The sequence below is a fragment of the Dromiciops gliroides genome, chromosome 1 (genome assembly GCF_019393635.1).
Source record: "Dromiciops gliroides isolate mDroGli1 chromosome 1, mDroGli1.pri, whole genome shotgun sequence".
Taxonomy (NCBI): domain Eukaryota; kingdom Metazoa; phylum Chordata; class Mammalia; order Microbiotheria; family Microbiotheriidae; genus Dromiciops; species Dromiciops gliroides.
Window position 1 is genome coordinate 74847865 of NC_057861.1, and position 15616 is coordinate 74863480.

The 15616-nt window shown below is 40.7% G+C and overlaps 1 long non-coding RNA gene across 1 annotated transcript; it reads right to left on the minus strand.

Annotated features, from left to right (window-relative positions):
* Positions 1 to 1323: 1323 nt before the first annotated feature.
* Positions 1324 to 8519, minus strand: LOC122738091. Its single transcript, XR_006354628.1, has 4 exons — positions 8428 to 8519; positions 4108 to 4218; positions 3376 to 3489; positions 1324 to 2739 (listed from the first exon to the last, which is right to left on the minus strand). It is a non-coding gene; the product is annotated as an uncharacterized LOC122738091 (long non-coding RNA).
* Between the last annotated feature and the right edge of the window lie 7097 nt (positions 8520 to 15616).

A 15616-nucleotide genomic window follows, 5' to 3' on the forward strand; every position in this document is an offset into this window, starting at 1 on the left:
TTCTAATTCCAGATTAAATAACAAACATGGGTAAACTCAGATGTCCCATTAAGGTGATACAAGATAGCTCATAAGTTATGATTGTTCATCAACATATCTAATACATATAACAAGTTCAGACACTAATTTAACTATTGAACTTTGGTTTGTATGATTTCCAAAATTTCTTAATGCCAACTAACAAATACCTTTAATGTTAAATCCTAATCCTGATGAAAGAGCACACATTCAGACCATGTTATTTCCTTTAGGGAAGATCTTGGCTTAAATCAAATCAACTGTGTTTTTATAATGGCTAAAGGTAATATTTTAATTTCTATGGCCTGTGTTTGGAAAATAAAAATATATCATTCATAAATTCATATAATACCTTTGTTAAAGGCACATAGTGATGATTTCCCAGCTATGTAAAAGTTTTTTCCTCTTTTTCTCTAAGGAGTTAGGACTGTCTCCCTTACCTTACAAACTTAGATAAGGAATCAGAGTTAAAACATGCCTGCTTTTTTTTCCTTTTCTTATAGTGACTTTTTTGTCAAGGCTTTTGTGGCCAGTCCTCAGGTCTTAATGATGACAGGGTGTGGCCCATTTTACCAGAATTAAATAATTAAATCAAAGGTAAAAGCTGCTCTTAGGACAGTATTGTCCAATGGTTAGAGACTTTAAAAAATCTTTTTCTTTGCAATTTCTAGCTCTTAACTAAAACCAAATCACTATACCTTCCTGAGAAAACAATGCTAGGCAAATTTGTACATTGTTCCCTCAATTCTGATTTCTGGCTGAAGTCCATGAGGACTTCCCCTAGCACCAACACAAGTCTGATTGCTTTTTCAAGTTTGTAAGGTCGAATTCAGCCAATTGTTCAAAATGCACCCCAAAGGGAGAATCCTTCAGGATATTACCTCCCTGTCCCATAGGCAAAAGGCTATTTAAACCTTTACCCAGATACAGTCCTTGCATTCAAGGAAACATCAAGTCTGAGGGTCTGAAGGCTTTTTAGAGCATTCCCCCAAAACTCTGGTTCAGATGTCAGACTGAGCTTTTCATGGGGGAGATGCCACTGCCCTCCAAGTGCAAAAGTTAACACCACCTCTCCCCCTCCAAGGGCACTGGCAAGGGATAGAGTCTGGCATGAGACAGAGAATACCTGAAAAAGAGTTTATAAATCAGGGTTTTGTGGTGAGACGAAAGAGGATGTCCCTGATTCCTCTCAGTCACCTTACTAGTGCCAAATATGACTACTTTAATTTTAATTGGACTGTGTGCGAGAGTTTAAAAAAAATTTTTTTTGACAGGGCAAGGAGGGTTAAGTGACTTGCCCAGGGTCACACAGCTAGTGTCGAGTGTCTGATGCCAGATTTGAACTCCTGAATCCAGGACCAGTACTTTGCCCACTGTGCCACCTAGCTGCCCCCAAGAGTATAATTCTTTATTGAGAAATACCTAAGAATCACTACCTCTCACCCCTGAGAGTAATGAGTAAGATGATAAAAAATCTGTGACTCAGAAGATCCTCATAGAACACAACTAAAAGGGATCAGTCAGGACAGAATTGAGGGGCCATTTGGTGCCTCATGTCAATGATTGCCTTGGTGTACGTACCATGATTATGGGAAAACCATACCTGTCCTGTGGAAAAAAAAAAACAACCATGAGACCTAAGATTCTTCAGGATATATCCCAAGATCTGTCCAGGGCCTCTGCCTCTAAAAAGGACACTGGGGGAATATTTCCTGGGAATGATGAAGGCAAAAAAGAGTGATCAAAGAAAACAGAGCCCTAACAAGGAATTCTAGACACTGAGGCGAATTCACTAGTGGGAGGAGTGGGGATATGAAGTATATGTTGCTTGAAGGACAAGTTTAGGGTATGACCACTCCTATGTATTGTTAATGTAGTTTGGAGACAGAAGCATGAATCCTGAGGCCAGCAGTTTCCTTGACTTAGTCCTCTATTCCCTTTAGGGAAACTTTCCAGGGGAGGAGCATGACTATCATCAAGCTTTGGGGTTTTGAGGGGTGGTGAATTTGTGGACCAGCTGGCACTAGAAGGGAAAGATGACAGGAGGTGGGAAGTAACACCCCTGCTCTTCAGAGGAGGATATAGAAATAGGAGCACTGTCCTGGTACATATGGGCTCTAGCAAGAAAGAAGGAAGGAGAGAATGAGGAGAAAGAAAAAGAGAGAGCAGAGGGAGAGAAAGAAAAAAAATGAAGGGAGGGAGGAAAAAAGTGATAGTGATTTTGCTTTTTGTCATAGCCCACACCTGCTTCCTTAGGTGACTCCAGGTCAAGTCCTAAGACTCCTGGCCGACCTTCTTCCTTTGGCCATCCCTTTCCTCTGGCTTTATCTTTGTTAGCCTCCTCCTTGTTACCATTCCCCCACTCCCTCCCAAGTTGAGCATTAGTGTCCCTCAGGGTTAAGCCCTGGATCATCATTAACTCCTTTCCCAGGGCAGTCTGGCCATTTGCTGTATGCCAGTCAGTCTACCAGACAGGGCCCAGTCACCTGAATCACTGTTTTACGAGCAGACTCAGAATCCGGGATAAAATTAACCTTAGTACAGGCATCAGAAAGATCATGTTCTCAATATTGTTGTAATTCATTGAAAGTACCAGTAGCATAAGAAGGGGAAACAAAAATCGATATCCACTGTAGAACATTAGTATTCCAAAGATTGAGATGAAGACGAAAATGAGGCTCCAAATAATCCAGTTCATCCAATCTTCCTTGAAAATAAACCCTGCAGAGCAGACAAAGGCTTGTCACCTCTTAGAAACTGGTCTATGGTAGACTATGTAGTTTCTCTTCCCAGTGCCCTCCTGCAGGATGGTTGGAACCACTTGTCTCTTCTCCCACATGCCAGCCACATCCTACAGCTGACTTTCTCCCCCACCTCTGGATTATTTTACACACCAAATTAGACAATCTGTTTCATCCTCAGGAAAATTCCCCTGTCCCTACCTCCAAATTCCTCAAGAGCTCTCTGGGCTGGGGGCAGCTATGCGGTACAGCAAATAAAGCACCAGCCCTGGATTCAGGAGGACCTGAGTTCAAATCTAGACTCAGACACTTGACACTTACTAGCTGTGTGACACTAGGGAAATCACTTAGCCCTCATTGCCCCACAAAAAAAAAGCTCTCTGGGCCACTATGCATGTGGAGAAGAGAGATCCACATGCTGCTATGGGAACTTTGGATGAGTCCTAAGGAGAACCAAGGGAAAAAGGGATCATTAGGGTCAGGACTGTCCAGGGATTGGTGTAAGAACAGAATAAGGGCAGGAAGTTTACACCCAGTGAGTGAGAATTTCATGAAGACTGCTCTTTAATATTGTCCAATTACCCTTCCCCCATCCCTGACCCCAGGTCCCAATTACCTTGGCAACTGTGATGTGTCCACAAATAACAAATAAAAACACCAACTTCCACTGAAAAAGTTACAGCCAGGGTCCCATTAAGCTGCCAGAGAAAGGGCCATTGTTGAAAACGTTCTGAAGAAGGAAACCAAGGTTGAAAGTTCTACTCAGACTCTCCCCTACCCTCTGGACTATCAGCTCTGACTAAAGCACTCAGAATCTCCCAAAAGACTATGAATATGAGTTTTCTTTAACTAAACCTGTCCCCCAAAAGATGACCACTGGCCCAACTCCCCTGCTGAAGAGAGAGGGTCCTGAATTGGATAGATGTGAATCTCTTGGTCCCCAGACAGCTCATCACCACTTCTTTGCAGCCATGTTTTCTCATACAGGGAACATTTCAGAAGAGCATGGAGACCACAAACCTCAGGGATAGAAGGAGTTAGTGGAAGGATCTAGGGACTCAGAGACAATTCCTTAGTTCCAGTCTCATACCTCTGAGGAAAGAGGTACTCTGAGACTGTGATTTGTCTTGTACTTCTGTGATTTTTCTGAATGTATTAGCTTATGAGCAAAGCATCCCAGAAAATCCCAAAGGGTGTTTATAATAGGGGTTACTCCTTTTATTGTTGGGTTAAATGGGTCAGGGGAGAGGTGGAGGCACCAAGTGCTCATATCCCTGTACCTTTTTTGTTCTAACTGGCCCATAAGGCTCAAGAAGAATTCCCTGCACCAAGTTTTCATCATACTTACCTTTGTAGAAAAAGAAGAAATATGTAGAAAACAAATATGACATTATCCATAGGCTGGTGAAGTTCCTTATCATACTTGCCACCAGGGGATCCATTGTCATCTTTTCCTCACCTGAAACACAATATGACAACTTAGGAGAATCTGATCTACATACTCTGTCCTGGCATGGGACATTCCACATTGGTCTTTGGGGAAAGCACTGAAAAGTGCTTATATAGAGTAGCATGTAGTAGAGAATTCATAAATGCTTGTTTCCTTCCTTCCTATGGAAAATGCAAATCTACCTAAACTCATTCCTCAATAATTAACAAATTCCCCTTTATTAATAACCCTCCCTCATCCCAAGTATTCTAAATCCCTGTTAATCATTCAAACCCCATTCTCTATCCCCCACTGCCTGAATCCTTACTCCTTTTCTTCTCAATTGCACCCAGTGTCCCCTTCTACAGTTGCCCAGCCCTCTGGAATGCCTGCTTCAGACACAACAAACTTGCTTTTATCTTCAAACTTTTCCTTTCCCACTCCTTCCGCCTTTTTGCTCTCACTGAGATATGGCTCTCTCTTGGTAACAGAATTTCCCTGGACACCCTTTCTGACACTGGTTACACTTTTATTTATTTCTACAACTCACTGGGCAAGATGTGAGTGTTGCAATACTCCTTGCTCCATTTCTAGATTTTCCACCTCTAGATTTTCCCTCTATGATTATCACTTAGTAATCTCTCCTCCTTTGAGGTTCACTCATTCCATATCTATGACCAAATCAATTCTGGTAGTTGTTGTCTACAGACCTCCAAGACACTCCCCTTCTTTACTTCTTGACTTCAATTCTTGGCTCACACTCTCCCAACTGCACACGAGGGGACTTGGACAGAAACAGACAGACAGACAGACACTAATAGTCCCTCAAACACCCTCAACTCCCAATTCCCCAACTTACTCATTTCTCATAACCAGTTACTCCTCTAGCCCATTTAAGATGGCCACAAAAATGATCATACCTTTGATCTTGCCATATCCTCAAATGTACAACTTTTGTGTTCATAAGCTTTGAAATTCCCTTCTATGATCATAATCTATTATCATTTCATTTTTCCTTCTGCCCTACAGTCCCAAATCCTGTTCTTCACCTACAGCATGACCCCCAGTCTTTCATCTCCTCAGTTGTCACATGAGTGTGAGAATCAGGATGCCACCCCTCTTCTGAGAAAGACATTGTGAGAATCAGGGCAATGCCCCACTGAGGAGAAAGCATGTGACTAGCATCTGGAAGCTACATCTATTCACAGAACCACCTGTAAGTCATGTCAATCAATGCTACCAGCCAATTAGCTTGGAGCTGTGTGTGGGGACCACCCCTCTTGCAGTTCCACAGAGAGCTTCCGCTGGAGGAGAATGGGGGCTCTTTCTTTCAGTTGGAGGTCTCCGTAGCAGCGGCAGGGTCCAGGGTATCTAGCATTTTTCTTTCTGAACTCCACGAGTTCTTCCTCTCTCTTTTACTAACTTCTCATATACTTTAATAAATGTTTAATGCCCCAAGAATGGTGCTATAAGCTTCTAATTTAAGGCAACCACACATTAGATTTTTAGTCATAACAATTAGATTTTAAACATCACACAGGCAATCACCCCTCTACTAACTCCTTTCCCCATCTTGAGCTCTTGGTGAACTGATTTAAGTCTGCACTGTCTTCTTCAGAATCTCTGACCCTCATGCTCTTGTAAAACATGTCCTGCCATACCTCAGTCTTGGATCAACCCCACTCTTCATTTTGTTGTCTGCTACACACTGCTGCTGAAGGAAGCTTGGGAAAATTATAAAACTGTGCCAGCTAGGTCCACTACAAATTTATTTTATATAACCTCAACTGGGCCTGAAGCAAGGCAATCTTTTTACAACTGCCATATCAACTCACTATCCCACTCTTCATGTGGCTATTTCAAACTTTTTTTATCCCTAATCAAACTTCCCAAGGCTCTCCCTTACCCCACTCTCCTAGGTGAGAAACTTGACTCATTTTAATGAAAAAAAAATGTTACTTTACTGGGCTATCATGAAGAAAATTCTTTGTCAGGTATAAGGTACTATGTAAATGTTATCTATTACTGTGGTGGTAATAATCAACCTCATGGGTGTGTTGTAAGGAAATCTCTCTTTAAAATACTATATAAATGTAGTTTACTATAAAAATTATAAATAATTATTAGGATGCTATTAAAAACTGGAAAGACTTACATGATCTGATACAAAGTGAAATGTACTGTATACAAAATAACAGCAATATTGTAAGATGACTTAGTTATTTTTAGCAATGCAATGACCCAAGACAACTCTGAAGAACCAATGAAAAATGCAATCCATCTACAGAGAAAAAACTGATGGTATCTGAATACATATGGAAGCATAATTTTTTGTTAGTTCCTTTTTCTAAAATTCTTTTGTCTGCTATGTCTTGCATTACTGCACATGTATAACTTATATTGAATGGCCTGAGTTCTTAAGGGGAGGTAGGGAGTGAGGAAGAGAATTTGGAACACAAAGTTTTAGAAACTGATGTTACAATTTGTTTTTACATGTAAGGTGGGAGAAAATTCTAAATAAATAAAACCAAAAAAATGAGGTCATTCATAGATAGTCCCCCTCCCCCACTTCTCTCCATCTCACATGGCTTGTGCTACCATGTCCATCCTTTTTTTTCACATAATGATGTGGTCCTTCTCCACGTAAAGTCAAACCTTTCTGCATGCACAAGGAATCCTACTCCAGTTCAGCAAATTGTTCATTTCTATTTTTCTCACTTTCTTATTTATCTTCAAACTCTATCCACTGGCTCCTTCCTTATTACCTATGAACCACTCTTCTCAAAAACCCCTCACTTGATCCATCCATTCTGATTATCTCTTCTCTTTTTTGTGACTGAACTCCTTGAGAAGTCAGGGGCCATCACCAGTTGTCCTGACCTGTATATTGCCACTGGACTCAGATGACTTTGGAGAAGAAAGTTGGGTTTTCCCCCAGCCCTGCTTCACTTAAATCTAATTAATTTCTAAGTCAAGATATCACCTTCCTGATGCTACCCTTCCTTATCTCTTTCCATTTTTTCCCTCTACCTTTCTTACTTTATCTTCAAAGTCCTTTTTGAGCATCTCTATGACATGAGACCAATTTGTATTTTTCTTGGAAGCTTTGGCTATAGGAGCCTTGACATTGCTATCCTCTTTTAAGGTTACACCTCAATATTCATTGTCACTAAAGAAACTTTCTATGGTCTTCACCTTTCTCTGTCTTGCTGTATTTTGCTTGAATTTTAGCTCCCTAAAGTGGGGCTCTGTTTGCAGTCTTCACTGTCCCAAGCTTCAGGGGGTCCCAGGTGGTAAGATTTAAGGAGGGGCAGGTTCTTCACTCATCTGGCCTGTTCCCTGGTCCTTAGATAACCCCAGGCTAACTTGCTAATTAACCAGACAGCAAAATGATGCTGGTCCTTATCAAGGACAAAGGACAAATAACAAACTGTGAGTAGTAATAGTTGTTCTTTCTCTCCAATAATAACAGAAATAAACTTTGTAAATCACAATTTAAAAATCATGAAACATTTTACAGACATCATGTTAAACAAATCTCTTAAGAATTGTGAGAAGGTGGGGCAAATAGGTGGTGTAATAGATAAAGCACCAGCCCTGGATTCAGAAGGACCTGAGTTCAAATCCAGCCTTAGACATTTGTCAATTACTAGCTGCATGACCCTGGGGAAGTTACTTAACCCTCATTGCCCCACCAAAAAAAAAATTATTGTGAGAAGGTATTATGGTTCTTACTATGCTCATTTTACAGATGAAGAAACTGAGCATCAAGGAATTTAAGAGATTTTTACATAGTCACAGAGTTAGTGTGACCAGGGGGATATGAGCCTAGGGCCACTTGATTCCAGCTCTCTCTCCACTACTTTATCTGTGCTCCACTCACTGGTATCTCTGCCCCCCCCCACGCTCCCCCAATCCAAATTCACACATACTCCTCCCTCCACTAACAGACCTCAAGGACCAACCAGGAAGTTTCCCTTTGGGCCATCAAGTTCTCTTGTCTATTTCCTCTGATAAAGTATTGTAAGGGGGTGGAGGAAGGTGAGAAAATGCCAATTATAATATCGAGGAGTCACAAAGATGGATGGGACCCTGGAGATTATCAAATCCAACATTCTTCCCACAGGACCACTACATCCCACTCCACATTCACCCAAACTACACATTTCACCACAGAAAAACAACCCAAAGACAGGAGACTTACAGAAGGTCACATGTGGTACTTGTGACATTGCTTACCTTGGCACTTAGGGAGGGTCTCCTACTTTGTGAGTAGATTCCATGTCCTCCCTAAAGTGAAAGTTAAAACAACATGTAGAAAGCCAAGGCAGTGAGTTTGAAATGGCAGGAGTCCATTGGATAGGGCTGGGTCAAGTGACAGGCCTTGGTAACAGTCATTAAGTAGGTGGAGCTCTAGAACAGGATCTGGGGCTAGAGAGGTGACAGACTTCTTCAAATGAAAGCTGGACTGTGAGCAGCACTGCTGTAAAAGAGATGATGTGCTGGAGCCAAAAACTATCATGATGAGAAAAGTGAGGGTCAGGAAAGAGCAGAGTGGTAGTACAAGGCAGTGTTAGGGACAGTCTCTGAGGGGACCTTGGACTGGTGGTCTCTGGTGCCATGGGTTATTCTCCTGCTGTATAAACTCCCTGTGGCTTTCTGTTTCCTGCTTATGTTCTTTGATAAAGTGAGCTCTGGCATGTGACCTACCGTCATTAGCTGGGGCTGAGAGAAAAAGAAGCTTGGAGATCAGGTCATGTGGCCACCTAGTGGTGGGATTGGGGAAGGAGACACTCAGTGAGAAGATGAACTGCTCATCCAAAGCATTCCACTTCCAAACAACAAAATGTATTAAGTGCCTTCTGCAGGAAAGGCTTTGTTCTCAGCAAAGGGAGAGATAGGTGGATAGATCGATAAGATAGATAAATGCAGCACTATTGTACTGGTTGGAATATGATAAGTATATAGGAGAAGTCAAGCAGTGGGATGAGAGAGTGTGAGGAGAGGGAATCTCTTCTAATGCATGGTATCAGTGAAGGCTTCTTAGAAGCAGTGATGACTGAGCTGGGTCTTAGGAAGAGAAGGAATGATAAATGATCATTCTCAGAGTACAATAATGCAAACTACACCTTTACTGAGTCTTGTCAAATGAAGGACTTTGTAAACCTTAAAGTGCTGTATAAATGTGAGCTCTTGGAGGAGGGGAAGTGTTGCAGTAAGATAAGTAAATTGATAAACCTGGAGTAAGGAACATATGAATTTAAATTGGAAAGCAATTTTGAAAAAAAAATGGCTTAGGCCAATCATACCATATAACCATAATAAGCTTGAAATAGGTATATGACTTGAATATTGAAGACCATGTCATTAAAAAGTGAGATTGAGGTATCTTTCCCAGGTAACAAAAAGAGAAAAAGAGAGAGTGTTGGATTACACTGATCACCAAAAGAAAAAAATAAGTAATCTCTATTACATGAAATTAAAAATATTTTGTGTCAATAACATTAAAATGACCAGCATTAGAAAGTGGTCAACTGGACACACACTTAGAAAGGGATAAACATATAGCAAACAAGTAAAAAAAAAGTGGGACTGGCATACAGATACATATATGCTTACCCAGATGAAATGTACTTACTGATTAAAAAAAAAAAAGTAAGAGTCATATCATAGCCAGAGTTTCAAGAGGGAACTGTCCTTATGGAGAAATTCTCCACATGGGCCCAGTTGAGGGGAGTTCCTTGTTAAGAATCTAAAGTAAAAAGTCTCAGATCCCTTTATGGTTACCCTAACTATGATGATTAAAAATATGAGAGACATAATTTCTGGGTAATTTAATCAGTTTATTAATAAGGGCTGCAGGTTTTTACTAAAAGGATGGTCAATGGCTTTCTCTCTCTGACCAAAGACCAAAATTTATATATTCTTCTAACTGTAGGTGGTCAATCAAATATAAGTCAAATCTAATTGGTTAAGTTAATTTGGAAGTTGGGTATATTAAAAATTAAGGCTATACCAGACCACCTCCATACTTAGGCTGAATTAATTCACATAATTCATACCCTTTCTACAGGTGGGCTGAGTGCCCCCTCCCCTGGACAGAGAGGCCTTCCTATCTGGACAAAAATATCTGTGTCCAAATAATGTTTAAGTCCTTGTAAGGGTGGATGGGTCTGACTAAGATGAAGAGATTTAACATAATCTTATATCCAAGGAGAATTGGACCTTGGAGTTGGGGGTAGGGGAGAGAAAGTACCTTGAAAGAAGGGGAAAAAAAAGAAGGGGAGTGATTATCTCATTTTAAAAGATGGCATAGGAAAGGCAGGGACTAGCCTGAGATCTCTCCAAGACCCCTCCAAATACCTTCAAATAATGCCCTAAGTCAATTTCTGGAGCAGCAGGACCCACAAAAAGAAAGGGTGAAATCATTTTTCAGCCAAAGACAAATGATAAGGTCAGCAGGAAAGGTCTGTTATACTGGGTGAAACTGGAGCACAGTTCAGCACAGATCCAGCCCCAGTGCAGACCCAGTTCCAGCCACAGTCACAGCAAACCAAGAGCAGGCATTGGGAGCCTCTTAATCAGCGGCAGTAGTAACTACTTCTGGAACTCAGCCCGCAGATGTTAAGGGGATCCAACAATTAGCTAGAAGGAGATTACAGGCATCTCTTTGCCAGCACTGAGGTAGGACCCTGTTGTTTTGCCCCAAACTCAGATCCAGGTTCAGTCTTGGGTGTTAGTCCCAGGCCAGGGGACGTAAGCTTGTGGTCACAGTGGAGTGAGACTCTGTTCATAGTTTCAGGGCAGAAAAGTAGGCCTGTGGTTGCTTGTAGACCAGAGCACAGGCCAGCACAATAGTAAACATACCTCTTCTTAAATCATACCACCTTGGGGGGCAGCTAGGTGGCACAGTGGATAGAGCACCGGCCCTGGAGTCAGGAATACCTGAGTTCAAATCTGGCCTCAGATGCTTGACACTAGCTGTGTGACCCTGGCCAAGTCACTTAACCCCAAGTGCCTCACAAAAAAAAAAAATCATACCACCTTGGAAGAACCAAAAACTTACAAATTCCTAGAAGTATCTTTGAAAGAATCTGCACAAACCCCCTGAAGCTTGTGACAGTAAACCCTCCACCCTGGAAGTCAAGAAATAGGCCAGGAAAATGAGCAAACAGAAAAAAATGCTGACCATAGAAAGTTTCTATGGTGACAAAGAAGATCAAAATACACCCTCAGAAGAATATAACAAAGTTCTTGCATCCAAAGCTTCCGAGAAAAATATGAATTGGTTTCAGTCCATAGAAGCTCTCCAAAAGGACTTTGAGAATAAAGAGAGGAAGAGGAAAAAATGGAAAGAGAAATGAGAGTGATATAAGAAAATAATGAAAAAAAAAAGGTGAACAGCTTGGTAAAGGAAACACAAAACAAGAGTGAAGAAAATAATACCTTAAAAAACAGACTAGGCCCAATGGTAAAAGAGGCACAAAAAGCCAATGAGGAATAGAATGCCTTGAAAAGCTGAATTGGCCAAATGTAAAAAGAAGTACAAAAGCTCTCTGAAAAAAATAACTACTTAAAAAATAGGATGGAGCAAATGGAAGCTAATGACTTTATGAGAAATCAAGAAACAATAAAGTAAAACCAAAAGAATAATGAAAAAATAGAAGACAATGTGAAATATCTCATTGGAAAAACAACTGACCTGGAAAGTAGATCCAGGAGAGGAAATTTGAAAATTATTGGACTACCTGAAAGCCATGATCAAAAAAAGATCTTAGAAATCATCCTCCAAGAAATTATCAGAGAAAATTGCCCTGATATTCTAGTACCAGAAGGTAAAATAGAAATGGAAATAATCCACAGATCACCTCCTAAAAGAGATCCCCAAATGAAAACTCCCAGGAATATTACAGCCAAATGCCAGAACTCACAGGTAAAGCAGAAAATATTGCAAACAGCCAGAAAGAAGCAATTCAAGTATTGTGGAGCCACAGTGAGGATAACACAATGTTTAGCAGCTTCTATCTTAAAGGATCAGAGGACTTGGAATATGATATTCTGGAGGACAAAGAAACTGGGATTACCACCTACCCATCAAAATTGATTATAATCTTTCAGGCACAAAAATGAGACTTCAATTAAAAAGAGGACTTTCAGGCATTCATGATGAAAAGACCTCAACTGAATAGAAAATTTGACTTTCAAATAGAAGACCCTAGAGAAGCATAAAAAGGTAAACAGGAAAAAGAAATCATGAGGGATGTTACAAGGTTAAACTGTTTACATTCCTACAAGGGACAATGATATTTTAAAATCATAAAAACTTTCTCATTAGTAGGGCAGCTGAATGGAATATATTTAGACAGAGGGCACAGGTGTGAGTTGAATATGAAGGGATGATATATGTAAAGCATTTCTTTTATTGTTTTTGTTTGTTTGTTTTTTTTCGGGGGGGTGGGGGGAGGCAGTCAGGGTTGGGTGGCTTGCCCAGGGTTTCACAGCTGGTGAGTGTCTTATTTCTTAAGTCAGATTTGGGCTCAGGTCCTCCTGGATCCAGGGCTGGTGCTTTGTCCACTGTGTCACCTAGCTGACCCATGATGACATCTTTAAAATAAAGTTAAGGGATAAGAAGAATGCACTGTAAGAAAGGGAAAAGGAGAGGTGGAAGGTGGTAAAGTAATTGTTATTGTTGTTTATTCTTTCTTGAGTTTTTTTTTCCTTTTCTTATTCTCTTACAACATGACTAATGTTGAAATATGTTTAATATGATTGTAATTTATAACATATATTAAGATTACTTTCTGGCTTTGGGGGGGAGGGAAGGGAGGGTGGGAGAAAAATTTGGAACTCAAAAAACATCTTTACATGTAATTAGAAAGGGAGCAGCTAGGTGGCGCAGTGGATAAAGCACCGGCCCTGGATCTGGGAGAACCTGAGTTCAAATCCAGCCTCTGACACTTGACACTTGCTAGCTGTGAGACCCTGGGCAAGCCACTTAACCCTCATTGCCCTGCAAAACACACATACATGCACGCACGCACACACATATGCACAAACCATGTAATTAGAAAAAAATTTTAATCAAATTAAATTTTTAAAATTTAAAATAGAGTAGATAATGGAATATAATTGTCTCCTAAAATAAATTCCATTTTTCATAAATGGGGAGAGGGGAGGGTCCTGGGGCTGGTGTCTGCTCATTTGCCTGGAACTGCACTGAGGCATGTGGAGGGGTACTAGTACTAGCTTCTGCCTGTTTACCTAGCAATATTAATGAACCTACCTGGGGAGTCCCAATGTTGCTGTTTGCCTGCTTACCTGATGCCACATTAGGGCTCAGGACCTCCTGCTGCCTTGCTGAGACAGGGCCTGCTGTTGGTTTGCCAGGAAGTTTCCTGCCCTGGATTGTGCTCCTCTTTTACCAGAGTAAAACAAAGGATTCCTGCTGACCTTCCAAGTTTCTTTGGCTAAAAGATTGCTTCACCCCATCTTTTTCCTGATTCTGCTATTCCAGAATTTGTTGGGGTGCTTTTTTAGTTGGATTTTCTGGCTCCTCCTTCCAGAAAAAGAATTTTTTAAAAAATGACAATGCAGCTGAACAAGCACCCCTCAGGCTTATAAATGCCAGTCAGTTGAGGGGTGGCTTGTGAGAGAATGCAAACCAAGGCATATCCCTGCAATTTTTGGATTGTGTAGTGTGTTAACATTGTATCTTGTACTGGTCTCCCTCCCTTCTTCCCCTCCCTTACAGTTAGGATAGTAAGTAAATGTATAAAGTCTTAATATAAAGTAAACAATAGTAGGAAGTAAGATTCCACAGAGAACCTGGAAGTCACTTATAGACTGTTTCATAAATTCAGAGAGCATAACAGTTACTTGCAAACTGTCTCCAAAATTGAGTCCATAGAAGCCATTAGAAATCGTCTCATGAATGAATTAAAGCTATATCCTGAGACTAAATGCTAAATTAGGGGAAATCAGCTCGGTCATACTGTTAAGGGCCCTTCAGTCCTGCTAACTACCAGTGCTTTGTAAACCTCAGATAAGTTCCAGATATGATCAGTATAGCCAGATAAACACCATCAAACATGCTAATGAACTAACCCTACAGTATTGCTTATGACTTTGAGATGATGCGGAAATGTTACTAAACTAACCCCAAGGTTGCACAGACAATATCTGATCCATACCTGCCACCAAAATGCTACAAAAATGAGACCCCACATTCCAGACTCCCCCCACCCTGATCCTACCAACGTTCCTCCATTGTTTCCATGTTGCCAGACTGTTTCCAATTCCAATCTGTGGTTTTGTAAGTGACTTTCTTTGTCTGCCTCCCTCCCACCACCACCCAAAACTCTGCTCCCATCCCACCCTATCATCAAATCTGTGCAGCTTGTCTCTGTACTCTCTGTACCTTATTAAAAATTTGATTGAAACATTACTCTCTGCTTGCTGCCACCATGGTCTTTCTCAGCAAGTATTCAAAGAATTAGGTATGTCTGCCCCCAATTCAAAACACAGGGGCCCCTTGTTGGACCCATTACCTTAGTTATAAACTGGGAGCACCAGGACTGAGACTATTCTGAGTCACAATAAATCAATGAGTAATTCCATGAATTAACTGAGAATTCATTTAGTGATGGTGCTGAAGGAACTTTGTGACACTTGGTGGTTGTTGATGCTGCTCCTCCCTCTTCCCTCCTCCTCCTCCTCTTCATTTGGCATGTGAAAGCCTAGTGATTGGTACAAGCTTTTGTGGGAGGCACTTGAGAGGATAATACTCACCTTTCCCTGGGTGCTTGAAGACATACATTTCTAGAATTGGAAATATGGACAAATGCACCAATTACACTACAGTCTACGTTGGTTGAAAAGATTTCTGTTCTCACTGCTGAACTGTCCACTATAAACTATAATTCTATCTCTCTCCTCATTTCCTCTCTGCCTCTGTTTCTGCTCTTTTTGCCTGTCTATCTATCTTTTTTTTTATGAGATATTTTATTTTTTCCGTTACATGTAAAGATAGTTCTCAACTTTTGTTTATACATGCTTTACAATTTCAGATTTTTCTCCCTCCCTCCCCTCCCTCACCCCCTCCCCTAGACAGCAGGTAATCTGATATAGGTTATATCTATATATCTCTATACATATAGATATAGATATATATATACACACACATATATATACACATAATAACATTAATCCTATTTCTGCATTAATCCTGTTACAAGAGAAAGAATCAGAGCAGTGATGCAAAACCTCAAAATAGAAAAAACAAACAACAGCACCCAAAACAAAAGAAATAATATGGTTCAATCAGCATCTATACTCCACAGTTCTTTCTTTCTTTTTTTTTCTTGGATTTGGAGATCCTCTTCTATCATGAGTTCCCTGGAACTCTTCTGTACCATTGCATTGGTGAGAA